The sequence below is a fragment of the Sceloporus undulatus genome, chromosome 3 (assembly GCF_019175285.1).
Source record: "Sceloporus undulatus isolate JIND9_A2432 ecotype Alabama chromosome 3, SceUnd_v1.1, whole genome shotgun sequence".
NCBI classification, from domain to species: Eukaryota; Metazoa; Chordata; class Lepidosauria; order Squamata; family Phrynosomatidae; genus Sceloporus; species Sceloporus undulatus.
The window spans coordinates 56,040,850-56,053,706 of NC_056524.1; the positions used below are offsets into that span (position 1 = coordinate 56,040,850).

Consider the following 12,857-nt stretch of genomic DNA (forward strand, 5'->3'; position numbering starts at 1 on the left):
TTCCCTGCTCTCTGTCCAGCTTTGTAACAAGAAACAAACAAGCTCTATTTGTATTGATGCTGAATACTGAAATTATTTAATTATGTTATTTCCCAGTTGTTGTTTTTGTTGTGTGCCTTCAAGTCATTTCTGACTTATGGTGACCCTATGGCAAACCTATCATTTACTTTTTTTATTTTATTTTTTATTTTTTGGTGCCAAGAATTTGTGACTTGCCCAAGATCACCTAGCGGGTTTCTAAGGCTGAGTGGGACTTTGAACCCTAGTCTCCAAAGTCATAGTCCAGTCCTCAAACCACTGCATCACATTGGCTCTCTGTTTTAATGTTGATGTTGACACAGCAAGCTCACTTAGCTAGCAACTCATGTTGCTACTCTTTTAACCAAAACTAGCAGCTCTGACCCCTCCCTTCTTTTCTTGGTTACATCTAATAGAACAATGGGTCCCTGGTTATCACATAATTCCCCCATTTTTTCCCCTCTACTCTTGCCCCAGTTTATTGGAGTAGATAAACTTTGAGTATGATGACATCACATAAAGCATTTTCTTCAGAGTCATAGGACTGGTATTTTGATGACAGCCTTGCACTTTTTCTTAGCTTAGCTGCTTCATAACAGATGGATGCCAGAAATTATGTGAAAACTGCATTTTTTACGTTTAGTGATTATAGAGGATCTTCTTATGATACAACCTTCAGGTTTTGTGGACAAGAAAAAGCCACACTTTGCAACCTCAAAAAAGGATTATATGGACTTAAACAGGCTGCTAAAGCTTGGAATGACAAGCTAGATAAAATGGTAAAACAATTAGATTTTCAACAAGGATAAGCAGATAAATGCCTATATACAAGGACCAAAGATGGGAATTTAACTTTCATTCTAACATATAGTTTTTGGCTGTGGCTGGCATCTTCAGAAAGAAACTTTTCTGGAACGTGGCCACACAGCCCGAAAAACCCACAAAAAACTATGGATGCCGGCCATGAAAGCCTTCGACTTTACATTCTGACATATGTTTATGACCTGATCATTGCTACTCAAAGAGATACAGACAACACAGAGATAATGAGTCACCTGAATAAAGAAGTTGAATTAAAGGAATTAGAAAATGCCATATACTACTTAGGCATACAAATTTAAAAGAAAACAAGACAGATCCTTTCTACTATGTCATAAACACAAGATCGCTGATCTCTTGGAAACACTAGGACTCGAGGATGCACATCCTGTAGCAATGCGCATGGTAAAAGATTTCCATAAAAGCAATGGAAAAAGAGAACTTCTACCAGACAATGGGAAAACTTCTGTGCTTGGCCACAAATACTAGCCCTGATATTGCTGCTGCTGTATGAATACTGTGCACAAAGGTCATTGCACTTACCCAGAAAGACTGGACTGCAGAGTAGCAAGATACTTGAAAGGAACTATGAATCTTCAGTTGAAGTTGCTAGCCAACAGTAACCCAAGCCCTTGTGTGTTACAGTGATGCAGACTGGGGCGGTGTTAATAAAGATTGCTGTTGTACCAGTGGTTGTCTGTTTTTGTATGGCAATTGACCTATTTTTTGGTCCAGTCACAAGCAAGAGATATTGGATCTATCCTCCACAAAATCAGAATACATAGCTACATCAGAAGCCTGTAGAGAACTACAGTGGTTTGATCAACTGTTGATTGATTTTGAAATAAATGAAAAGAAACCAATTGAGATTTTTGAAGATAACCAGAGCTGCATCAAACTTTTTCAAACAGAGAATATAACTGGACGTAGCAAGCACATTGATATAAGAATTCATCATGTGTGTAACCTGACAAAGAAAGGCATGATCAAGATGCCTACTGTCCAACCACTGAGATGACAGCTGACATCTTGACCAAGACACTACCGAGAGATGAGTTCGAAAACCTACGAGTCAAAATGGGGCTGGTTGGGTGCATGTTCAGTTGAGAAGGGGTGTTTGGTATAGCAACTTTTGCATGCTGAGACCTTCTAGGAATGTAGATGCATGTCTATGATAGTTTATTGGTTTATTGACAACCTCTCTCTTCCACATTTCCTGTTTATGAGCACACCTCTGTTTTGTCCCTGGGGAAATCACCATTCCTTTTCCTTTTGTTCCTGCACAGAGTAGCATGACTTCCTAGCATGCTGAGGAAACTTTCTCCAGAAGCATGTGAACTTTGCCCTGTGTGTGAATATGCAGATGATTTTGTAAGTATATTTACTTTATATTACTCTCAATCTAAGCTTCTGTCTTGATTGTTTATTTGGGGAGACATGTGAGTTGGGAGAACAAAGGTGGACCTAGTTTTCCAATACAGTGGACCCTTGTTATACGCTGGGGTTTGGTTCCAAGATCCCCCGTGTATAACAAAATCCGTGTATGCTCAAGTCCCATTAAATATAATGACATAGCAAAATGGTGTCCCTAATAAAAAATGGAAAATCAAGGTAAATTTATACTTTTCTGGAACATTTTCAAACCGTGTAGGCTTAAATCCGTGGATAAAAAATCCGTGTATAAGAAGGGCCGACTGTATATGGTTTTGTCAGTGAAAAAGTATGTATTGTCAAGAAAAAAAGAGGAAAAAAAATAAACTTTTATGAAAATGATTTACATCCTTGACCAGTGAATCGTATTCTAAATGGATATTTACAACATACTGTATTGAAAGATTTTTTTAAAGACCTTGTCTTCAAGCTGATAAGTATTTGGTGCAAACCATGAGTAGTTGCATCCAGCAGAGAAATGTGGAGTCCTGCTTGTCTCAAGATGACATGAGACAAGTAGGTTTCTATAATTCTGTGTTCAATGCAACCATGTGTATAGTCTATGGATATCATGAATGCCACAGATAAATTGAGATTTCTATCCAGTGACAGAGACTGGCATGATTACAAGAGCTACATTTTTTCTACTGTAGCATCATGGTCTATTCAATTTGTTTGGTCTGGAACTAGGTGCTGCATCTCATGGGCCAAGCACTGTGATGACCTACATACACAAGTATAAATTAATACACATACTTTATCCTAACACATAACTGAAACAGCTGCATAACACTTGGATTAAATGAAATTCTAACATTTTAAAAGTGAAAGATAAATGATTAGCACAAGGGGAGGCTCAGGAAGGATTTCTTAATTTGCGGTTCGACATTGAATTGTTAAACTGCTGTGAGTCAAAACATTTTGCTTGTTCATCTATGTACCAACTAGTAGATCCGAATCTTCCTTCTGTCTGTCCCTGATCCACAGTAATTGCCATGGTTTCAGGCGAGCCGTTAAGTCAAGCCTGCGTATTTGTCTTTTCTTTCTCTTTTTTCTCTTTCCCACTTCTGCCAGTTATCTCTTCTTTATATTGCTCATACACTTCTGTTTCAAATTAGTTTATGTGTTGTGTCACTAATTATTCTAACATAGCTAGCAATAGGCAGCTGATGTACCAATTGGAATACGTTGTGAAATAAGAAGTTTATTCTCCTGCTTGAATCAAATAAAAATGTCAAAGCACCGCAATCAGACATATCTAATATGAATATTCATTGGCAACTGTTCATGGCAGATTTATGAATATTTTCACCTGCTGTTCGACTGCAAATGAAAAACATTAAGTTGCAAAATAACACTATTAATGTAAGCTGGAAAGGGAGAAATATACACACACACATATGGGATAATGATTTTGAAATTATAGAATCCTGTGAGAAAAGGGTTGTTTTATTGTTCATTTTATGAAAACATTTGTTTTTATATATGCAGTATGTGAAGGTCTCAGGACTAATTCCCCATCTTCACAGAGTACTATCAAGATAATATTACTAGTTTATGCAAAGAAATATACCCAGCCATCTAATCATCATCTCCCTGCAGAACCATCTGGGAAGGGATATCATTCAAGACAGTGACTGCTGTACAGATACTTCCATCAGTTCTTTAAACAAAACAGAATCATTATCTTCAACATGCCCATTTGTAGGACAGAACTAAGTGTTTCAACCTAAATTATGAAATAGTATTATACATGAGGCTGTGGATATATTTGTACTACACAGTTATAGCTGTTTGATACTGTTTAATGACTATTACTTTCCTACAAAATTCTAGGATTTGTAGTTTGTAGAGTCCATTGAACTCTAGATAGAATTCTGTAACATGGACCTGTAGCAGATGAAATCATGTCAAACTGAAATAATGATGCAGGGCAAATGCACCCCATGTCTGAAACTGGAATCCCACATTCTAATACTTAGTCATAAAGATACTTTTCAAGGTGAGAATTTGGTTTTAGAGAAACCTCTCTCTGGGATTCATCCCTCTAGGAAGGCCTTGGGAATCACTGTCCCTGTGTCCAGAAGATGTCACCCTTTGAGCTTGTGAAACTGTTGAAGAGAACTTTATCTTGCACCTGCAGTGCACTGTGGTTCTTAAAACAAACTGGTACCCTTTAAGAAAAAACGTGGCAATGTGGAGATGGGGCCAGCCAGGCCTGTGTAGCCTAACCTATTTAAAGTTCAGTCTGCATTTTGGCTTTTGTTGGTGCAACATGACGATATCCCTTTCTGGCTTCCAGCCTGTGTGTCACTTTGAGCTATCTAAATTACTCATTATTCTGTATTGTTCCCCACAGTGTGTGCATGCACATACCTTCATGTCTTCTGACAACTTATTGTGATCCCATGAGTTTCACAGGGCTTTGTTAGGCATGGAATACTTGCAAGTGGTTTTGTCACTTCCTTCTTCTGAAACATAGCCTACAGTACCTGGTATTTGTTGGTCATTTCCCATTAACCTGGATCTATCCTGAGGTTGACAGTAATAGAGAATCCAATTTTTGGCCATTAGGGACTTCTGCAGCTTCACACTAACATTCTCCTGAAACTAGAAAGTGGAAATTGTTCCTGTTTTTTTTTAAACAAAACAAAACAAAGCAAAATATTGTTTTGGCTATGGGTGGATAGATAAATCAGTGTTTAAACAAAGAATTGTACCTTTAGAGTCATGGTAACTTTTTTAACTCGCACTGATGAAGGGTCTGAGTGTCTCAAAAGCCATGTGAAAGCTTCCCCCAAAGCGAGATGCAGCCCATGGAGTGGCCTGCAGAATTTCTAATCCTAGTCCTTATCTACCTTTAGAGGTGTTATGAGCATTAGAGCCTTAAAATCCTGAGTGTGTATGGCTTTCCTTGGCATGACCCTATAACAAACTGCCTGATGGGAGATAATGTAGAGTTCTCCATGACTGCAAAGCGAGCACATTATGTTCACTATTGAAACATAGATCAAATGGGTCAAGGTAGGAGTTGCCAACAGGCACCTTTGGGAAGATTTATGGTCCAGGATGTTTTGTGCCAAGCCAGAGCCATTGGATGACCATTCTCTTACCTTGGAGACTCACCTTGGAGACTGATCAAGCAATGATTAATATGTAGATTTGGTTCTGCTTTGAAATAGAATAAATAACTCTCTGAGGCAATATTTTGCCTTATTTAAGGACCCTCAAATCATATGTTCCGTGTTCTATGTTAGAACCTAGGCAAACTCCTTGTCTGTCTGGTTCTGATATAGTTCTAATCCACTCCCCCCCCATCCTCCGTGTTGCTAAGTATTCATCAATCTGGACCTGAAACAGCACCAAAAAGGTGAATATCATCCTTAGAAATGCCTTTTGTTCTCTGTCAATGCTAATGTACTATATTTCTAGTTCTTGAGTGATTGTGTGAGTGTATGCTTGTATTATGTGTGTATGAATAATAAACATTAGTCAATTTTCATAAAACTTGTCTCTGTTGACCTATTACCTTGGCTACCTTCCTATAAACAGGACTAGTGACTGCTCCTCTGTTTGAGCTAATGATACATTCCCCACACCAAGGCCTCATTATTACAGAGGTGTAGCCAAAGCTAGAGCAATCTCCTGACAATGATCACTGTGACACATGTGAATGACTAGAACATTACAGATATGAGAAACTTTTATGTGATTTAGTAGTGGTTTGTGTATTGCACCACGACTCATGGAGACCAGGGTTTTAATCTCCCTTGACCATAGAAAATCATGGGTGATCATGGACAAGTCACACTTTCTTGGTCTCAGAGGAAGGCAATGGTAAACCTCTATGAACAAATATTGCCAAGAAAAACTGATTGACTGTAAGGTCAACATAAGTCAAAAATGACTTGAAGGCATGCAACAGCAACAAGGCACTTCACTATAACCAGGCAATTCTGTTGTTCTATCATGTTTAGTGGGACTTCAGGGTAACTAGGCAATTCTGTTGCTCTATTGTGTTCACCATTAGGAGAGAGCCCTTGCTGTGAGTTTCCAATTTCCTTGCGATAAAGCAAGTTTTCTGATTATTTTGAAACAACAGAAATAAAGATGTTTCTGAGTGTTTGAGGTGTTTGTGTGTGTGTGTGTGGGGGGGGGGACTTTGCCAGTTCAGTCTCTTATGAGCAGAGCTTTAGCCTGTCCTTGCAGATGCAGATTTGAATCCAAGCCAATGCAATCCATATTATTTGCATAGTATGATATGCAGGATGCAAATCTACAGTGCTATATAAGTAAAGCATATAATAATAATAATAATAATAATAATAATAATAATAATAATAATATGTCAGAATCCATTGATATGATTAAAAAACAATTTATTGATGTTTGGATAATTTAGGATGTTTTATAACCTGGATGTATTGTTCAAGACTTTTTAGCTTACAGTGTAATTAGTGGCACACATATAGCTCTATTTCATGGATGGGAAGATCCAGTCAAGTAAAGTGGGCAGATAGTACCTGTTAATGCTTGGGCCCCTAAAAAGCTAAATACAGGAATAGAAGAAGATGATGTTTTGTACAATCATAGCTGGGATCAGGACTGTTGTGCATTCTGGGATTGCTTACTTGAATGAAGTCTACATCAGACCATTCCAGTTAGAAGACTCGCATGATAGACCAGACTCTTCTTGAGTTAGATAACAATATGTATGGTTTTTTTGTGGGGGGTTTTGGGCTATGTGGCCATGTTCTGGAAGAGTTTATTTCTAACATTTCGCCACCATCTGTGGCTGGTATCTTCAGAGAATGCTGGCATGTGGGGTGTATACACACACACACACACACACACACACACACACAAACACACACACACTGTGACCTTTGGTTGAGATGAAGTGATTTACATGTTAATCCTAACATGTAAATCACTTCCTCTCAACCAAGGGCACACAGTATGGAGCTTATCCCATGGTTTAATAAATCAATTTACCTCAACTCAGCTTAAATTTTAATTCAGGTGGTATCCTGATATTATCACAAGGTTTTTGTCACCTAATTTGCCACCCAAATATAGACCAGGGCCATTCCTGCTTCCAGGAGTACTCCCCCTGGCTCTCTTTGGATCCAGGAGTTTTCTGAATTAAGCAAATGGTTGCTGGAGTGCTCCTGGAAGCGGGGATGGACCTGGGCTGTATTGGGTGGTAAACTGGGTGGCAAAACCTTGCAATAATATTTATTAAGCCATGGGATATATACCTCACTCCTAAATATATACCCCACTCACTCCCCTGCCAGAATTCTCTGAAGATGCCAGCACAGATGCTGGTGAAATGTCAGGAATAAACTCTTCCAAAACATGGCAACTTAGCTCGAGAACCCCACAAAAACTGGGCTGTGAAACCTTTTGATTTCACATTGACCAATGTGTATTGTCTCATGGGAAGTGCCAAAACTGATCTGAGATTCCTTCACAGTTGCACCACTCTATTTTTACACCATCAGAAGGTGGTGACTGATGAGATGGTCCCATGGGAAATTGCCTCAGTCATGGAACCTATTGGGTGACCTTGGGCTGATCACTCTCAGCTTCAGAGGAGAGCAAAAGCAAACTCCATCTGAACAAATCCTGTCAAGGAACCCTTGTGATAGGTCTAACCTAGAGTCATCATAAACTGGACACAATTTGAAGCCACCCAACAACAACAACAACAACAACAACAACAACAACAACGAAGGGTAGGTAATTTCTGTCCTGAGCAGAGATGGCAGCAGTGACTGTAGAAGCACATCTCACTATTGAGGTATGTGGTTACTAACTGGATAGTTACATCTCAAGAAGTCAACAATTTGCGTGGGGGGGGGGACCATCTCCTCAGCCACTCTAATTTTTCATGTTCCTGTTGTTATACAGAAGGCTGCCTACATTATCTGTTAACACTGGTTTTCCAGGCATGTTTCAGGTAGAAAAAGTGCTTACTTGCTATCTCTTTGTACATGAAATGCATGTGGTTTACCACTATGCAGTGACACTCTCCAATTGCAATGCAGCTTTCTAGTTACCTTAAAAGTAAAAGTGTCTGACTTACTATGGTCTGACCACTTGCTAACAAGCTTCCTGAATGTTGTTTGCCTCCATGTACTTGCTTGTCCTTGGACCATACCACCTAACGTATGAATAGTGGGATTAATATTCAGTTCTCATTACTTATTTACTTTAGCAGTGAGCATGCTCTGGAAACCACAGCACCATTTAAAGTTCTTCTGGAGATCTGGAGGGCAGTGCTGCAGCACCATAGTTACAATTTTGGGTCACTGTTGCATTGTTAATGGTTGTCTCTGGGCGTTTGGGAGGGATTCTTGCTATTTTGGGGGTGGAGACTCCCATTAATGGTCATTTCAGGGTCTTTAAAACATTTTGAAGTGGTTGGGAATATTCTTTTATGCTCCTACAGCATAACCTTTTCAGCCAAAATACATTTTTGGGGAGGGGATAGCTTGGGGATGGAAGATGGGTCCCAAGGATTACATGTGGCCCATGGTCACACAATTTCCATGCATGCTTTGTTATATTTTTATTTTTATTTCCTTCCAAGCAGTGCTCAGAACATACAATTAAGATAGAAAAAGTTCAGTAAGATCACTAAGAAGTTATGACCAACTGAAATGTTCTTAGAAGTCAAATTAAGGTGCTAAAATGTGGTCTCACCTGGTTGTTAGTCCTAATTGAAGTAGATCAGTGGGATTTATGTAAACTAAGCAATTGATTCAATGGGTGTACTTCTAGTAGAGACTAGCAACTGGAAACTAGCAATTAGATTTAGGCCTGTATTTGCCTGCTGACAGAAAATTATCAGAGACAGGGCTCTTATCAGAGTCATTTCAAAACTGTGCATATGGCTCTCTTTTCAGATCTCTACCATTTCTGTTGTTTAAAAAAACATTGTGGCCAATAAGTTCAAAATAAATAAAACTAATGTAGCCTCATAAAGAAAAGAGAAAGCAAAAATATTTTGACTGCATTCAGAGCCCTTCACCAGGCCTTATATAGCTATAAAGGTTTTCTACTTGTCATTGGCCTAGTGCAGTCTCATATAAATTCTTTGGCCATGATGTCAAATGCCACATATTAGATGTGCAACTAGGTCAGGAATAGGGACCAGTTTTTGCCTCTCAGCTCTCAATGGGCCATATAGCTGCATTGCCAATAATGCAAAAATGACAGATGTTTGGGAAATTTGGTAATTTAGTGAAAATTATGTATGTAGGGGGTTCTAAAAGATAAGTTACCTTTTCTAGGCAGTTTTAAGCCCAAAATACACTGAAGAAATAGTCCAGTTTGAGACTGCTTTAACTGCTCTGCCTCAATGCTAGGAAATTCTGGGAATTGTAGCATCGTGAAACATTTAGCCTTCTCTGTTAGAGAGCTCTGGTGCCACAATAAACAACAATTCCCAGGATTCCATAGAACTGAACCAGGGCAATTAAAGAGGTCTCAAACTGGATTATTTTTGTAGTGTGTACTGGACCATTGGCATTTCAAACAGGCTTTTCAGTGGGGAAAAAAGCAAAAATGTTTTTAAAATTTGGACTACTGGGAGGGGGGTTTATGGCATCCTAGGGGCTCATATTCTGCCACCAGCACACCCTGGTTTGACACTTTTGGCAAAACAATCTAGATCTTAGATGAAAATATATTAATATTCTTGCCAGGATGTGCCAGGTAAGAATCCTGGGATAATGCTTCTTTGTTAGTCACAATGGCTCAACACTACAGTGTACTTTTAATATATTCCTATTTTAGATCAAAACACTTATTTTTTTAAAAAAACAGATATTAAATTTCTGCACTTCATAGCTACTGGATGAAGAAAACAAAACTGAATTTACCAGCAACTCATAACTAAATAAATCTTATCATTGGGATACAAGAAATGTTCAAGTAAAAAATATTGTCTGTTGTCTAATGCAATGGTTCCCAAACATTGGTCCACAAGGTATTTTGGACTTCTTTCCCCAAAATTCCCAGCCAGCTTGGTCAACTGTCAGGAATTTGGGAGCTGAAGTCCAAAACATCTGGATATCCAAAGTCTGGAACCTTCTGGTTTAATGAAATGATTACTTCATCATTCCCCACCTCAAGAGTGAGAACATTTTAATATGCATTTCAGAAACTTCTAGTTTATTTTATTTTATTAATATGCTGCCTTTCTCCTAACCATGGTTATTTTTATTTATTTATTCATTTATTTTTTATCCCGCCTTTCTCCCAAAATGGAACCCAAGGTGGCGAACATATATAAACATAAGTTAAAACTACAATTAAAATCATAAAAATATAAAACTTACAAATATAATTTTTTAAATATACAGAATTAAAATTAAAAATTCCATGTCCAACCCTCTCATCTCCTAATAAACCAAGCCTGCCAGATCTCAAAAGGCCTGTTTAAATAAAAATGACTTTGCCTGCCTACGAAAGGCCAGCAGTGAGGGGGCCAGCCTAGTCTCCCATGGAAGGGAGTTCCACAGGGAAGGAGCAGCCACTGAGAAGGCTCTCTCTCTCGGGTCCTCACCAGGCGAGCCTGGGATGGTGGTGGGACCGAGAGAAAGCCTTCTCCTGAAGATCTTAGGGCTCTAGGTGGTTTATATGGGAAGATACGGTCTTTCAAATAGTCTGGACCTAAGCCGTGTAGGGCTTTATAGGTCATAACCAGCACTTTGAATTGTGCTCGGAAATGAGCCGGTAGCCAGTGAAGTTGTTTCAATACAGGAGTTATATGCTCCCTGTAATTGGCTCCAGTCAGCATTCTGGCCACAGCATTTTGGACTCGCTGAACTTTCAGAACAGTTTCCAAAGGCAGCCCCACGTAGAGCACGTTACAGTAGTCCAAACGGGATGTAACCAAAGCATGTCACTGTAGCCAGATCTGACGTCTTATTTAAACATGGGTAATACAACTTCACTCTAATAAAACTAATAGTTTCTAGAACATATTTTCAGTTTCCACCTTTCTTTCAATATTTTATTTTATTTTAATTTTAAATTGTGGTAATGGAGAATCACTATTTTCTGTATAGTTTAGAGTAGGCCCCCTCTATCACAATAGGTTCTGGTTATAAATACATGATTAGGAAGTAAATCTCATTGGAATACATGAGACATATTTGCACTTGACCTCACAAAACCCATCCAGTAAGAACTGTGTGACTGGACATTGCTGATGGGTTTTGTGTCCCAGGTTATATATTAGGGACATCAGTCAGCAGAGATGAATGCCACTTCTTCACCTCCACATCACACCACTTCAATATCTTTCTTATGTAGTCATGTTGGAGGCACATGATTTAGCTCTTTCCTGGTCATTATTGATGTCTGGATCTCTGGAATTTTCTAAAGTTCTTCAACCTGTTCTTTAGAACTGATACAAATCAATTTGAATCACCTCAATTTGCTTTGTTATTTGGGATTTGGCTGACTTAGTTGCATGGCCCTAACTAATATAGTACCAAGTACTACCGCTGGTACTGTATTAACCCCAGTAACTACTCAAAATAACTTCTGTACAGTGACTGGCCCCTTTACTGCCACAGACCTATATTAACCCTGGTGCTAATTTTGCTGAGTTCTATTCCATTGGAAGACCTTTATTTATCTTAATTCAATTCTAATGCCACTGGCATTATATGACTTAAAGTGGACTGCTGCCTGTATAGAAACTAGTGCTATTGAGCATATAAAATTAAAAAACAAAACAAAACAGCAACATTACTTCAAACTTAAATTCTGGACTCAGTAAATTTTTAGTGAGTTATGTATGTATAGAACTTCCATATAGTGTATGCATGGAAGAATATACTTTCTTTGGCTTGGAAAACACTATAGTTTACAGTGATAGCAGAAGAGATAGGTGGTCTCTGAGAAACGATGATTTTCAGTGGTACCATTTTAAAGGCTTACACTCAATCATCACTTTTTAAAAGCCCTACCATTTTTGTTTAAATATTCAGCAATTAAACATTGTGAAGCAATGTGCCCAAAGCAACCTTTTTGGTGTGACATGCAAATGATTACAAATGAACAACAGCTTTTTAACAAGCTGATGCACAAGCTATTTTTTCACCACAAAGACAGCTAAGCACAGCCTCTTGTCTTACGTAACAGTTGTCAAGGCACAGTTTTGCAACGTGGCTCATTTTGTCTTTTTGGGATTTAATTGCTAGCTGTAGAGAATATACAGTAATTAGTTGCACATGCTTCTATCTGAGTTTTGATGTTGTGCCATCTCTTTCATAAGCCTTTGCTTCCATTTGTGTTAGACGTCAGTGAGGCCTATCTCTTTGAGCTGGCATACAGGCAAAAAGAACTGACATTTGTTTTTTTCTGCTTTGTGGCATCTGTAAGGAACACGCCCTGCCAATACAGTTTTTATTTATTTTCACACATATGTTTGTCAAATCTGTTGTCAGTTCAATACATATTTTGTACAAATAGTTATTGATGGTTACCAATATTTTATCACATTAACAGCATATCTTTTATAATATTATTTAACTCATCTATCTATTGTTTTATAATGAATGTAC

The 12,857-nt window shown here is 38.4% G+C and overlaps 1 protein-coding gene and 1 long non-coding RNA gene across 15 annotated transcripts in view; one reads left to right on the top strand and one right to left on the bottom strand.

The window, feature by feature from the left end:
* Positions 1–12,857, bottom strand: part of ROBO2 (roundabout guidance receptor 2) — a 1,416,559-nt gene that overhangs the window by 711,495 nt on the left and 692,207 nt on the right. The window lies entirely within an intron of this gene.
* Positions 1–12,857, top strand: part of LOC121925154 — a 67,514-nt gene that overhangs the window by 49,640 nt on the left and 5,017 nt on the right. For both annotated transcript variants that reach the window (XR_006102804.1, XR_006102803.1), the window contains exon 3: positions 2,124–2,208. This is a non-coding gene — a long non-coding RNA (uncharacterized LOC121925154). The remainder of the gene's footprint in view (positions 1–2,123; positions 2,209–12,857) is intronic.